General features: G+C 39.6%; 1 long non-coding RNA gene across 1 annotated transcript in view; it reads right to left on the reverse strand.

Moving 5' to 3' along the window:
- Nucleotides 1-2673: 2673 nt before the first annotated feature.
- The window catches only part of LOC126960629 (uncharacterized), a 57498-nt gene continuing 45490 nt past the window's right edge, over nucleotides 2674-14681 (reverse strand). The window contains exon 4 of the long non-coding RNA XR_007728085.1: nucleotides 2674-2751. This is a non-coding gene — a long non-coding RNA (uncharacterized LOC126960629). The remainder of the gene's footprint in view (nucleotides 2752-14681) is intronic.

Genomic DNA, 14681 nt, shown 5'->3' on the forward strand with positions numbered 1-14681 from the left:
GGATGGGCAAATGAATGCTACTGATAATGGGACCAAAGCCATTGCAGCCCCTAATGCTCCCAAAGCCTCAAGCCTTTTCTCCCAAACTTTGATATTGCATGAAATCTAATCAATTGCCCCCCTTTGTTCTCTTGCTGATTTTGTGAACTGGAAGAGATAACTTGACTTTTCCAAACTTCAATTTCCTCACCTAGAAAATGAGGCATATTAAACCTGATCTCAAAGATAAACTCAAACACTGAAGCTCTGACTCAGGTTTCATCATTTCTTAGGTGGGGAGATCAAGGCCCTGAGAACGAAAATGTCTTCCCCAAATTGACATGGTCAGTAAGTGGCATTACTCAGGCCAGAGGCTAGGGCCCTTCACAGACTCTGACCCCCAGGTCCAGCCCCCTCCCACCACAGCCCACTCTCCTGCAGGCACAGAAGGATTCTTACATTCTGCAGTGAAGGGAGGAGTTTGGAGGCTATGGGCTCATCAGAGACCCTAGTTTTCATATTCACACAATTTGTCTTTCTCTTTCACAGTTTACATTTGTTAAATTGTTTATGAAGTGTTCGTGCTTTGGGCAAGTCCCTTGTCTCCTAAAAGAAAGCAGAAGTAGATTATTCATCCTTTCATAATTAAAGAGTGTCAGCATCATGGACTGGTCTTCATACACTGATGCTCCTGGTCAGCCCCATCTGGGGCTCCAGTGATGGTGCTGTGGACCCTACAGATGGGGCAGCACCTGCTCCCCTTCCCTTCCTGGATCGTCAGAAGCCCGAGCTCAAAACTATATTCCTCCCTGTGCAATTGGCATCTATATAGTAACTCCTCTCTGTGTTAGAATTAAGAGCTGACAGCATTAAAATATGCTGGCCATTTGATATAAAACATACAGGATGTCTAGTGCATCAGGAAAGAAAAACACTGGTCAATAAAGCCTGAGTCCTAGGCCGTATACTGTTAATTTACCAGCTGTGCACAAATTATTTCATATCTTTGACGTTACATATAACATCTGCAAAATTAAGGATTTGAGAAGGTCAGTCTTAAAGATTATTTCATGGTGTAAAACAAGGTGCATTAACCTTGGCACTATTGATAATTCTTTGGCTGAAAAATTCTGTTGTGGAAGCTGTTCTATGCAGCTATATCCCCAGCCTATGCCCACTTAATGCCTGTAGCACCCCCTACCAGTTGTGACAACCCGAAATGTCTCCAGATATTGCCAAATGCCCCCTGGGGAGACACATCTCTCTACTACAAATCTCTGATCTGAAGTAATGCAGAACTAGAATCTGTACATTTTCCCAGGTACACCGTCACTTTGAGATATAGATTAAAAGAAAAACAGTCCTTGAATTTCTCTTTCACTAATTTTGTCAGATTTTTATTCGGTGGGCTAGAAGCATTTTCAAAAGTTTATTGCCTGGGATGTGGAAGTTATTAAGTCATTATCTACTTTAGCTAATGTAAGTATTAATTTTATATTAGTTCAAAATCATATTGTTAGAGATTAAAGCGGCAGAACATAGATAAATTTAGAAACTGCAAAGCTAAGAAATACTTTTTACTCATAAGCTGCTTCACTCCTTGGTGCTTTCCCATCTGGGGCTGTTTCCCTTAGCCTCTGGATTGTCATCTCTCAAATGCCATTCCAAAATGTCACTCACTCTTGAAGATGCATCTTACATCCCACTCGTTCCATGAAGCTTCTAGCAATTCCTGTTCATAGAAATAATTTGGTTTACTTCTCTACTCACTGGGAAATGTGTTCGCGTTTCCCTTGTAGTCAGCCTTGTATGGTCCTATCCAAGGGCCAGGCTGTTGCAGGCCAATGACCTCGTCCATTGCTGCATCCCTTTGTAACCCAGAGGAAGCATAATGGCCCTGCCTTTTCTTCTCTGGACACGTCCCAGGCCAGGACCTCATTTCCTGTTCCCCAGATTATGGCATTACCTTTCCGGTTAATTTCCTCTTCTCTATTGGGTGCCCTGGGCTTTGCTGGCCAGGTCCTAGCTATCCCTCCCCATTTGTCTCAACAACCTGGACTCCAACATTTGTAGACACAGCTTACCTTTCTTGGACAGCTCTTCTTACCTTGCCTGTTGAGAAAACATATTGTTCTTCATAATCCAGCCAAATAATTTGGTTTACTTCTCTACTCACAGAGAAATATATTCACGTTTCCCTTGTAGTCAGCCTTGTATGGTCCCATCCAAGGGACCTTCACAGAGGTGATAATCCTCTGTGAAACCTTCCTGAGTCATGCCACTTTCCCAAACACAGAGAAATTTATTCCTTCCCTTCCCCATGTCACCCACAGGATCTCTGTCAAAACGCTCACCCTGTGTCCTCCTGCCAGTGGGTCTCTCATTCAGTATGAATGCTGGCTCTCCTCCCACCCCTCATTCAGTGAACACTCTGGCAAACTCCAATTCTCAGCTCCAGATGTACTCCTAAGGGAACCCTGTCCTGGTACACGCACTCCCCCAGTGGACAGTAAATTTCCTCAATTGTACACTGTATGAATTTTATTTAGTAACTATTTTTCTCCAATAGATTTTAGCCTTTATGATAGCAGGGACATGTTTTTATCATTATAGCAAATTTTCAGTAATTTATTGATGCAGATTAGAAGCTCAACAAATAGTATTGAATGAATACATCTACTGAGATGATCTGTCACCTCTCTTCCTGCTGGACTGCGAGTTTGGTGGGGTGGGGACGTGCTCACTCATCTCGTGACTTTGTGACTTCAGCATCTGGAACAGTACCAGGAAGTTAGTAACTGTTTATTAATTCATCAATATCATTTTTATTGTTACTGGTACTTACTAAATGCTTAATGTGTGCTAGGTAATGTGCTAAGCACTTTACAGAAATTATTTTTTCTAACCCTCAACCACTTTTATGAGGCACATATTATACCCACTTTAGAGATGAAGCAACTGAGAGTTAGAGGATTCAAATAACATGCCCTGTTCACATCCTAAATCTCCTCCTCTTAACTGCTGTTTCATGAAGTTTCTCAGATTTATGCTACAAATAAAGGAAATGGCCCAGAACTCTCTGATACAAGTGATTGAAACCAGAGATTCATTAGGTAAAGGAAAAATAGAAAATACGGAATATTTCTTTAAATTACATATATAGCTTGAGAATTTTATTTTAAATTACATAAATACAAATGTAATCATACATGTATTTATGAACTCTGAGGTAGACCAAGGGTGCTTCTTTGAGAATGGTTTATTTTCAAGAGTTCTGCCTTATCTAGTGTAAACTATGTCTGTAAAATGTCTCTACCCTTTCCAAATTTTTCTTTCTTTAGAATGGAGAGAGTTTAAGACATTTGACTGGCCAGGCACAGTGGCTCATGCCTGTAATCCCAGCACTTTGGGAGGCTGAGGCAGGCACATCATCTGAGGTCAGGAGTTCAAAACCAGCCTGGCCAACATGGTGAAGCCCCATCTCTACTAAAAATACAAAAATTAGCTGGGCATGGTGGTAGGCGCCTGTAATCCCAGCCACATGGGAAGGTGAGGCAGGAGAATTGCTTGAGCCTAGGAAGCGAGGTTGCGGTGAGCAGAGATGGCGCCATTGCACTCCAGCCTAGGCGACAGAGCAAGACTCTGTCTCAGAAAAAAAAAAAAAAAAGACATTGAGAATGCAGGTATCTTCTAGATTTTTATGACCTTGCCTCCAGCTTTTTTTTCCAGGTATGAAGTCCACACATAATTGTCTGGTGATTTTTAAGGCAATCTATCTTTTTTTTCAAAGTCTTTGAAAGGTGCGAAGTTTTTTTATTGTAGTTTTCATAGAAACAATATTATCTCCTTCTTCCCTAATGTATCTTTGGCTTATGAAACATTTTTCAGAGAGCTACAGGGAATCTTAGCATGAGGCAGATCTGTGGAGAGTTGTAAAGCATCCCACTGGCTGAGGCGAACTCACCCACTGAGAGCTTTATCCTAGAATGTTTTACAGGGTCATTGGGCTGTATTGGTTAATCAGAGAAGTCAGCTAAATAGAGTAAGTTTAGAAGAACTTTTATTATAAATGTTTTCACTATTCAATTAAACAGAATTGAGGGGTGTAACTGTTCCAGGTAGTCAACAATTACTGAACATCTCAAAGATGCTGTAAGGAAGATGGTTGAGCAGAAAATAAAATAGAAAAATGATATAATGTGACTCCTCCCCAAGCCCGCTGGTTCTTGGGCTCCTAATTGTTCTGTGGAGATTTATGACACTGCTGATTCTTCCCCAGGCAGAATGTCTCCTTCCTCTCATCCTGCAGGGCCTAATGAAGATCTATGCACCTGCATATGGCCAGTCAGCGGTTTTCAATGATGGCAAAAAGGAGAGATGCAGCCAGCATGCTCCATTAGGATTTTACTTTGTGTTGATACAGATTGTCTTTGGCTAAGTGTGATCCTTTGCACCTCAATACAGGAGGCAATGAAGAGAGAATAGGATATCATTCTTGCCACTCTGAACCTCTGGATCAATATAAGCTAAAGATAGCACTGATATGGAGGAATCTGAGTCATAAAATAAACCACAGGGGTGGGGAAAGGGGATTACTGCCTTTGTTGCCTAAGAGGCCAGACCCCTTCAGTTGGGAATTCTGTGAGGTGACAATGAGACCCACTGGAAATCTAGCCCAAGTGACAGTTTTGGATCCACTAGGACCTCGTCCCACACTGGTGTAGAACTGGCTGGACATGCCTTCCCAGCACATTCTGGAACAATTTCACCTGCAGGAACTTGTGGGGCTTTAAAAGCCTGGGGAACAAATCCCATCCAGATAGCCACACAGCAAGAGGAACAGGAGGGGCAGGGTGCAGCAGCACCTGTAATCCCAGCACTTTGTGCTTGTAATCCCAGCACTTTGGGAGGCCGAGGCAGGTGGATCACCTGAGGTCAGGAGTTCGAGACCAGCCTTGGCCAATATGGTGAAAACCTGTCTCTACTAAAAGTGCAAAAATTAGCTGGGCATGGTGGAGGGTGCCTGTAATCCCAGCTACTCAGGAGGGGGAGGCAGGAGAATAGCTTGAACCCGGGAGGTGGAAATTGCAGTGAGCCGAGATCGCGCCACTGCACTCCAGCCATGGCGATGAGAGTGAGACTCCATCTCAAAAAAAAAGGAACAGGAGGATGGCAGAGGAGGTAGGAACGGAGGACATGTACCCAAGGACCCCTGTGATCAGCTTTGAAAGGAAAATGGTGATCCCCAAATGGGTGGGGTCAGGTCAAGATAATACAACTTTTCACTAGAATCGGGATTTCACATTTACAACTCAAAAAGGTACCCTGTGAAACAGGGTTGGCATCTGTATGAAAAACATACCAGACACTGTATGGGGTTATTATCTAGCATAACAATTACCCACTTTCTCTCAAATTGCTTCCTTCCTGTAAAAGTGGGTGCCCGGGCCCCTGGAGGCTATCCTCTTTAACCATCGGCGGTTAGACCTGGCATGGACTTCTGACCCAGGTGCAGTAACCCACTTCCTTTCTTGGCGATTCTGAATTGGGTCTGCAAGTGAGTAAGTGTGAAATGGTTTTCTGCACAGAGGAGATGGTATCATGGGAGGTGTGGAGTGGCAACTGTTACCTCTGTACAAGCCCGGAAGGGTAGAAAAAAACCAGTCCACAGAAACTGTGAGGAGACAGTGAGAGGTGGAGGGAGACTTCACTCTAGGCTCTTGATACATTTTCAGTTTTAAATTTCCAGAAACTTTCTGAAACCAAGTCTCATTCTCAATCTTGACTTGAAAGACAACATTGCATTTCTTGATATAAAAGTTTTCTTTTTGTTTAAGCTAGAATAATTCACCTTATGTCTATCATTTACAATTAGAGTATTAACAAAAATAAGTAATGTAATTTTAATAATTCTGTATTATAGACATTTACTATGTGTCAGATAATTACTCTAAGTGGACTGCTATGGACTGAATTGTCTCCCTCTCTCCACATTCGTATGTTGATGCCATAATGTCCAAGGTAACTGTATTTGGAGATATGGCTTTTAGGAGGTAATTAAGGTGAAATGAGGTCATAAGGGTAGGTTCCTAATCTAGTAAGATTAATGGCTTCATTAGAAGAGGAAATTCGCTCAGTGTGTAGGCCAGGAAGGGGGCCCTCATCAGAAACCAAAGCAGCACAGCCTTGATCTTGGAATTTCCAGCCTCCAGAACTGTAGAAATAAATTTCTGTTGTTTAAGCCACCTAGACTGTAGCATTTTGTGATGGCAGCCTGAACTGACTAATAAATGGACAAGTCATTATCTAATTTAACCCCCACCACAACCTGTTGAAACTAGTGTCATCATGCCTCATAGATGGGAGATGGAGGCTCTGCATGGTTAACTAACTTGTTCAAGCTCCTCCTGCAGGTCTTTCTACTCAAAGCCTAGATACACTAATACTGCTGCATTTCTTGGGAACTGGATCCTCAAACAGCTAGCTCTAAACCCAGGCTGCTCATTAAAAATAACACTAACCATAGAGAGAGCAGGAGAGACAAATCCCAGGGGAGAAATGCGGGCGTCTACCTTGGGCTTCACAATTGACAACCCTGGGTGAACAGGGCACATGGTTACCGTTTTTGAACAGGAAACCTGCTTCTAGCATCTTGTCCACTAGTCTGAAAGAAGCGTCCACATGTGTAGTGTATGAGCGTGCCCTGCAACCCCAAAGCCCCATGGCACCAAGACTGGATTCATCCATGAGAGAGAGGCAGTTGACCAGGATGCTGGCTGTAGGGAAAGAAGCCTGCAGTAGATTCAGCTTCAGGGCTTGCATCTATGCCTCAGGCTAAACATTTACATAGGCCCAGTGTTTCCCAGGAGCAGTGAGAGGCAGATGGGCTGACAGGCGGAGGATGACAGCCTCATAGATGGGCTCAAAATGTCAACTCAAGATATGCACCAACTTAAGCTATAACAGTCCTGCTACTTTTCCTCAAATATTTTTAAAACTAAACTTAAGTCAAATGTTTTGTACATAATTGTAGATTCACATGCAAAGAGATTCCTATGTATCCTTTTCCCCCTTGTCCTTAATGATGATAACATCTTGCAAAACTGTAACGTAATATCACAACTAGAATATTGACACTGATACAGATCACTGATCTTATTCTTATTTCCCCAGTTTTATTTTTACTTGTACATGTGAGTTTAGTGCTATGTAATTTTATTTTATTTTTTTGAGACAGGGTCTTGCTCTGTCTCCCAGCCTGGAGTGTAGTGGTGCAATCATGGTTCACTGCAGCCTCAACTTCCTGAGTTCAAGTGATCCTCCTGCTTCAGCCTCCCAAGTAGCTGGAATCACAGTTGCATGCGACCATGCCTGGCTAATGTTTTAAAAAAGTTTTTATTTGTTTTTGTTTTTTGTAGAGATGGGATCTCACCATGTTGCCCAGGCTGGTCTCGAACTTCTGGTCTTAAGCAATCCTCCCACCTTAGCTTCCCAAAGTGCTAGGATGACAGGCATGAGCCACTGCACCCAGCCAGTTCTAAGTAATTTTTTATCACCAGTGTAAAGTCGTGTGTCCACCGCCATGTAATCATACAGTATGGAACCTTTTACTCGGTGTAATTATCTGAACATTCATCAAGGTTGTTATATATATCAATAGTTCATTCCTTTGAACTGCTGAGTGCCATTACATGGTATGAATAAATCAGAGTTTGTTCTACCCTTCCCTCATAGAAGGGCATCTGAGTTATTTCCAGTTTTGGGCTTCTATGAACAAATTGATAAAACAATAGTTTTTTCTTGTTTGTTTTTTGTTTTGTTTTGTTTTGTTTTTTGTCAGCACAAGACTTCATTTCTTCAGGATAAATATATTCAGGAATGCAATTGCTAGGTTGTAGGTAAGCCTATGTATAGTGTTCAAAGAAGCTGCCAAACTGTTTTTCTATAGTGTTTTTTATAGTGGCTGTACTATATACCATTCCTACAGAGATATTTGAGTGCCTTAGTTGCTCCACATTTGGTGTTATCACAATTATGTTAATTCAGCCATTCTGCTAGTTTCATGAGCTTGCCATCTCTATACCTCTTCTGTAACGTGTCTGTTCATATCATTTGTCCATTTTCTAATTAAATTTAATTGAATTATTTTTTACTGTTGAGTTGTAAGAGTTCTTTATATATTCTATATTCTAGTTCTTTGTTGGATAAATGGTTTACAAATTTGCAAATATTTTCTCCCAGTCTGTAGCTTGCCTTTTCATTCTCTTAACAGAGTTCTTTTACAGACAAAAAGTATTTAATTATGATGGTATTTGACTTGTCAGTAAGTACTTTCATGAATTATGCTTTTAGTATCAAGTCTAAAAACTTGTTGCCAAATCATAGACACTGAAGATTTTCTTCTACGATTCTTCAAAAGTTTTTTAGTTTTATGTTTAGTTTGTGTGTGTGTGTGTGTGTGTGTGTGTGTGTAATTTTTAGACGGAATCTCACTCTGTTGCCCAAGGTGGAGTGTAATGGCATGATCTCAGCTCACTGCAACCTCCAACTCCCGGGTTCAAGGAACTCTCCTACCTCAGCCTCCCAGGTATCTGGGACTATAGGTGCATACCATCATGCTCAGCTAATTATTTTGTATTTTTAGTAGAGATGGGGTTTCACCATGTTGGCCAGGCTGGTCTTGAACTCCTGACCTTAAGCAACCTGCCCACCTTGGCCTCCCAAAGTGCTCGGATTACAGGTGTGAGCCACTGTGCCCGACTCTACATTTAAGTTTATAATCTGAGCAATTTTAGAGAGTGAACTAAATCTAACCAAACCATAGAATCTAACAAAAAGAGAAATGTAACCTTTTAGCTTTGTATTCACTCATTCATATCTATAGCATAAGTCTACTCTCACCAGGGTTACTTACAGTTCATTTGGCAGAGAACACAGTAGCTCTCTCTGTTATGTGAACCCCCCAAACAATTATAACAAACCCCATCTATGAGCACCTATGGTTACGTCAGATATGTCATTTCTGAGCCTCAGTTTCCTGTCTCCACCTATAGTATCTATACTTCTATAAGAGATAATAAGTAGAGGATTCCAGTAAAGTCAATGGGAATGTTTGCAATTACTGTCTAAATGAGGCAAAGATGTGGAGAGAGCAATGCTGAGCTCTTAGTACAGTGACTGATGGGTGCCTGCCTTGCAACAGAGGTGGCTTCTCCACACCAATCCAAAGTCGACTAAGTTTAGAAAAAGGAGGATATGACATTTTGAAAGGAAACAGAGGCCCAAGAAAGAATGACCAATCAAAAGACACATTACTTGGAAGTGAAAGCTCTTCAGACACACTTAACTGTGCTACTTCTGCTAAGCACAGCACATCATTATGGTCAAAGCATGCCAGCCCATAATGATGGGAACTATGACTGTCATTAACAGATGTATGTCAAGGACCTATCCTAATATTCAGCACATAATCAATAATTAATAAATACATATAAAGTAAAGGAATGGACTGACTCTCAGTTATTTTTGAAGATTTATTTCAGGTTTTGTCTCCTCCAGAAACTCTTCTGCAGATCTCAGAAAAACCTTCCTTCTCACAAAGCTTACTTTGTATGACTTGTGTTTATGTTCATTCCTCCTCTACCAGACAATGACCTCTTTGAGGGAAAGAAATGTCTCATTTATGATTGTAGCCATAGCATATAGCACATTTCCTGTTACATAAGAGCTGACCAGTAAATACAAGAAAAGGAAAACTAAATTGTCTATCTCTTCATTAGACATGCTGCTCCCTCTGGAACCATCAGGATCTTTTGTATGTCTATAATTTTATTACCTGGGCAAGAAAGGACACAGGTGCTTCATGGCATACACAAGCACTTGAGTGACAGAAGGCTGCTTCTGCCTTCTAGGGACAATCTGATTTATCTAATCAGTGCATGGGTCTCTACAAAGTTCTTGATCACTTTCAGATAATGATGGAAAGGAAGAAAGAAAAGAAAAATGAGATTTAAAAAGTGTTGCATATTCCTCAGAGCTGTTAGCAGATGAAACAGGCAGAGGTGATAGGTGTCAGTCACCTGTCTTCTCTTCCTGTTTTATAGACTATAAAGTATAGATTTCAAAAATAGAGAAAAAGAGAAGAACACTGAGCCCAATAGGTATTACTACTTATTTATTATTTTAACATCCAAAGTGCACGATTCCTTTTTAAGCTGCGTGAAGAACAGAACATAGGCTGGCTCTCAAATGAGGGTAAACAAAACTGAAGCTAATCACCCCTGGAAAAGGCGATATGCCCTTTATTCCTAGAGGCAGACAAATAAATAAGAAAAATTGGTAACATACCCTTGGCTAGGACCAGCCGAGGGAGGCCCTAAGTGGTTAGTTTACTATGAGAAGCCTGAAAGTATAAGCGAAGCCCCAATACCTGCCTAAGGACAGAGCAAGAGACTGAGAAAAGAAGTGAGGCTTTGGGAATTGGAACTGAGGCCTCTTGAACAAGGCCACAACCCTCCAAGACCTTCCAGAGAAAAAGATTCTGGTTGCCAGCAAAGAGAAAAATGAGAAAGATTGTTTCTTTGTGGGAGTGGAGAAAGGCTCCCAAAGGCCCGATTCACTTGTGTTTTGAATTTAAATTGATCCTATCCTCACCCTACTTTTGTAGTCTGGAGGAGAGAAGCTGAGAAATAAAGTCAAGTCATCTGGGGTTCATAATACCTTTGGGTTCCTGGCAGAGACAAATGTCAACCCCTGTGGAGGTCTGCCGTCCAGACCACTGAGGAGTCTTGGTGGCAAAGGATCTCAGAAGCTGAGTTCACAATCCCAAACTGCAAAACAGGAAGATATCTATCATCATGACTAAGTCAGGAGCAACAACAGAGCTACGCTCCCTAGAACTACAGATTTGTCATTGTTGTATACATAATACACATTATTTTATTTTATTTTTGAGACAAGGTCTTGCTCTGTGGCCCAAGCTGGAGTGCAGTGGCACAATCACAGCTCACTGCAGCCTTGATCTCCCAGGCTCAAGTGATCCTCCCACCTCAGCCTCTAGAGTAGCTGGGACTACAGGTACACACCACCATACCTGGCTAAGTTTTTAATTTTTTATTTACTTCTAGAGACAGGGTCTTGTTATTTTCTCCAAGCTGCTCTCAAATTCCTGGCCTCAAGTGATCCTTCCACCTCAGCCTCCCAAATTGCTAGAATTACAGGTGTGTCCAGCCCATAATATAAATTGTGTGTTTAAAGTGTTAAAGAATGTAAAAAATGAGAACCACGAGAAATGAATAAAATACTACCAATAGCATTTCAGGCATGTTTTTAAGAGAACACATAGAACCTCTAGAAAGAAAATGTGATCATTGAAATTCAAAAGTATTTGAGGCAACGTAAAGGACAGTAAAATTCCTTAAGGAATCGGTGCAAGGATTTGACAGAAAGACATTACCAAGAGTTCAGAACAGAGAGAAGAGATGTAAAGTAGAAGAAGTAGAAAAAAAAGAAGGGTAGAATGGAAAACTTTAGCCTAATTTGTTTCAGAAAAAATGGGGTACTAGAGGACATAGTGGGAAATATTTTTCAAAAGGAATTCATGATAAAATTCACAAATCATCAGATTTAGGTAGCTAGCTTGATAGAAAAGAAACCCAAATTTAGATGCTCTGTAGTTAAACTGCTGTACTTCAAAAATAAAGATAAAAGTCTTAAAGTCAACCTGAGAGAAATGTCAGATTATTTAAAAGGATGGCTGTTCAACTCAGCTTTCTCTGTGGAAGTCAGGAGTCAGAACAAATTTCCTCAGAGTGCGGAAGGGAAAACTACTACTGTAACATTTCGTACCCAGCAATATTATATTTCAGAGTGAAGGTGAAATGAAAATATTTTACATGAACGAAAACGTAGAGAGGTTATCACCCACAAACTATCACTGAAAGAACTGTGAAAGTTTGTACTCTTGAAGAAGAAAACTGGTCTCGTGGAAAAGGCCTGTGAAGTCACAGTGAATGGTGATGAGGGGAACCATAAGGATGTGAGCAAATCTATGTCAACATGGGTTCTGCAAACCAGCACTAATAGTAATTAATATTGGCTTGAAGAAAGCAAGGTGAAATGAAAACACCCGACCAAAATTTAAAAATTATGTATGAAGGGATGAACTGATTTTTGTATTGTAGGATTGATTTGTAAAGATAAGATTGTGTATATTTTATTAACTCACTAGGTAAAAAAAGATTAATGACTAAAAAAAGACAAATACAGTATATACATTTTAGAGTAGTAGAGTAAAAAGTAATAAAATGTTATTTTAATAAAAAAGCAAGAAATAGGGAAAATCAGAAAAACAAGTGGAAATCAAAACAAAGTAGTATAAATAAATCCAAATACCTATATACCTGTGTTAGTCATACACATATATAATTACAGTTAATATAAAATTTACAACTCAAATATATCAGTCAACAAAAAAAAAAAACACAATTATTTACTCATTTATTCCTTCAACAAACTTTTTTTTGAGGATCTACTATGTGATTGGCCTACTACAATAATGGACACAACTTACCAGTTGTTAAATATTTCCAGATGGGATAGACAAGCTAATCTAACAATACATTATTTAACAGAAACTGATCTAAAAGATGTTGACACATGAAGTCAAAAGGAAAGATGTGGACAAAAGCTCTAAAGGGCACACAAGAGACAATGTAAGGCTATTGTTGCTATAGAGGTATCTGACAAATAGATTTCAAATGAAGTATTACTATAAATATTCTCTTACAGCAATAAAAGGTTCAACTTAGCAGGCAATTATAACAATTTTAAACTTGTATAAACTTGATAATATAACCTGAAAATATATAAAACAAAATCGATAGTTACAAAAATACATGTATAAGTCCTGATTAATAGTGTAATATTTTAATATCACTTTCTTAATAAATAATTTATTGAGAAAAAAAGTAAGACTATAGAAAATTTTATTAAACAGTGCAGTTTATAAAATGACTAACATACAAAGATATCTTGCATCCAAAAATTAAAGAATACACATTATCTTTAATATACCAGGAGTATTTATGAATATTCATGGTACATTAGACTATAAAGAAAATACTCCCCAAATTTAAAAACTCTTTAGCAAACACATCATTTTAAGTATTTCAATATAATTAAGTCATAAATAAAAATAGTTATACATTTAAACATTTAATTTCTAAATATCTCATGGGTCAAAAATAAAAATAAGAAAACGCTCAAGACCAAAAGATTACTCAAATATTGCACAAAATCAATATGACTATAAAATTGTACTCAGAGGAAACCTCCTTTATTCAATACTTTAATAACTTTTTATGATGATCTATGCTTTTTTCAGCTTGTAGTTAAGATACATTTGTGAGCAAAACAGACCAAAGTTCTGCCCTCGTGGAATTTACATATTAGTGGGTGGAGATGGATGATTATTGTAGAACAATATTCATCATGAATATTTTTTCAGGTCATTAACTAGAGACTTAATGTTTCATTTTCAAAAGCCTGCATACTATTACTTAGTATGTATATGTAAAACATTGTTTGAGTTGTCTCAACTACGTGCTGTCGCTCTCTAAGAGGTCCACATCCACAGGGTCTGTCTGGGAGGCCTTTCCTTTGAAGGGAGATGACGTCACCCCGTACTGACATCAGATACTTCCATAAGACTTACTTTTGGCTGATGGAATTGGAGTGGGAGTTATGTAGGCAATGTCCAAGCAGAATCTCGAGAGCCACCCCATGGTTCTATGCTTGCTGTTTGATTTTTGGCTATATCCTGACATGTCACAGATGGAAGGTGATCCTTCAGCCTGGATCCTGGAATGAAAAGGATATGAAAAGAGCTGCAATCTGCTCATACGGATGGGAATGGGAGCAACAGCTCTGTTGATTTAAACTACTAGAATTTGTGTGATAATTTATTTTGCAGCATAACCTACTGAAAGTTGACTGATACATGATGTAGAAAATTTGTTCTGCTGTGTCACTGTGGCAGTTGTTTAGATTATGTCCTTTTTCTCCACTTCAAAATATTTTTATAACCATTCTGAGAGATGGTGATTTTGGGGGGCTGCTTTTAGAAAGATTCTTCCTGTAGTTTCGGGCATGTTGAGAGGGAGAAGGACTCTAAGGTTAGTTGAAAGTTTCAGCCCTGCCAGTTCCTTGCTGTGTGGTGTTATTGAAGATTCTTGGCACACACACAGATAACTGGCTTCTCTGGTCTCTCAGTTTCCCCACTTACAAAATTGAAATGGGAATAATAATAATTATAATAATAATAACAATACTTCTATCACGAAGAGACTGTGTGGGTTAAATGAGAGACCATGCCATTAAAGTAATTTGAAAATAGTAAATATGTCAGTGATTGTAGTGTCTTTTCTGAGTTGCGCTGCCTAACCTGAGCTTTGTAAATGGTGGATGGAATGCCCATGTCCGCTATGTAAGCCTTCTTAGGAAATCAGGATGCTTATGACACTCAAGGGTCATTGCTCCATCAAGGCAAAGGGCTAGGTTTTATGAGGAACTTATGAGAGGCTGGTTAATTCCTGTGAGTATGCTGTTAGTTGACACTAGGGGATTAGTAGTGGCACCTGATTAGGATAACATAGGCAAAGCATTTGGACTTGCTTCAGGGATGGATAACAAGAGGAAGCTGG

This window comes from Macaca thibetana, chromosome 8, assembly GCF_024542745.1.
Source record: "Macaca thibetana thibetana isolate TM-01 chromosome 8, ASM2454274v1, whole genome shotgun sequence".
NCBI lineage: Eukaryota > Metazoa > Chordata > Mammalia > Primates > Cercopithecidae > Macaca > Macaca thibetana.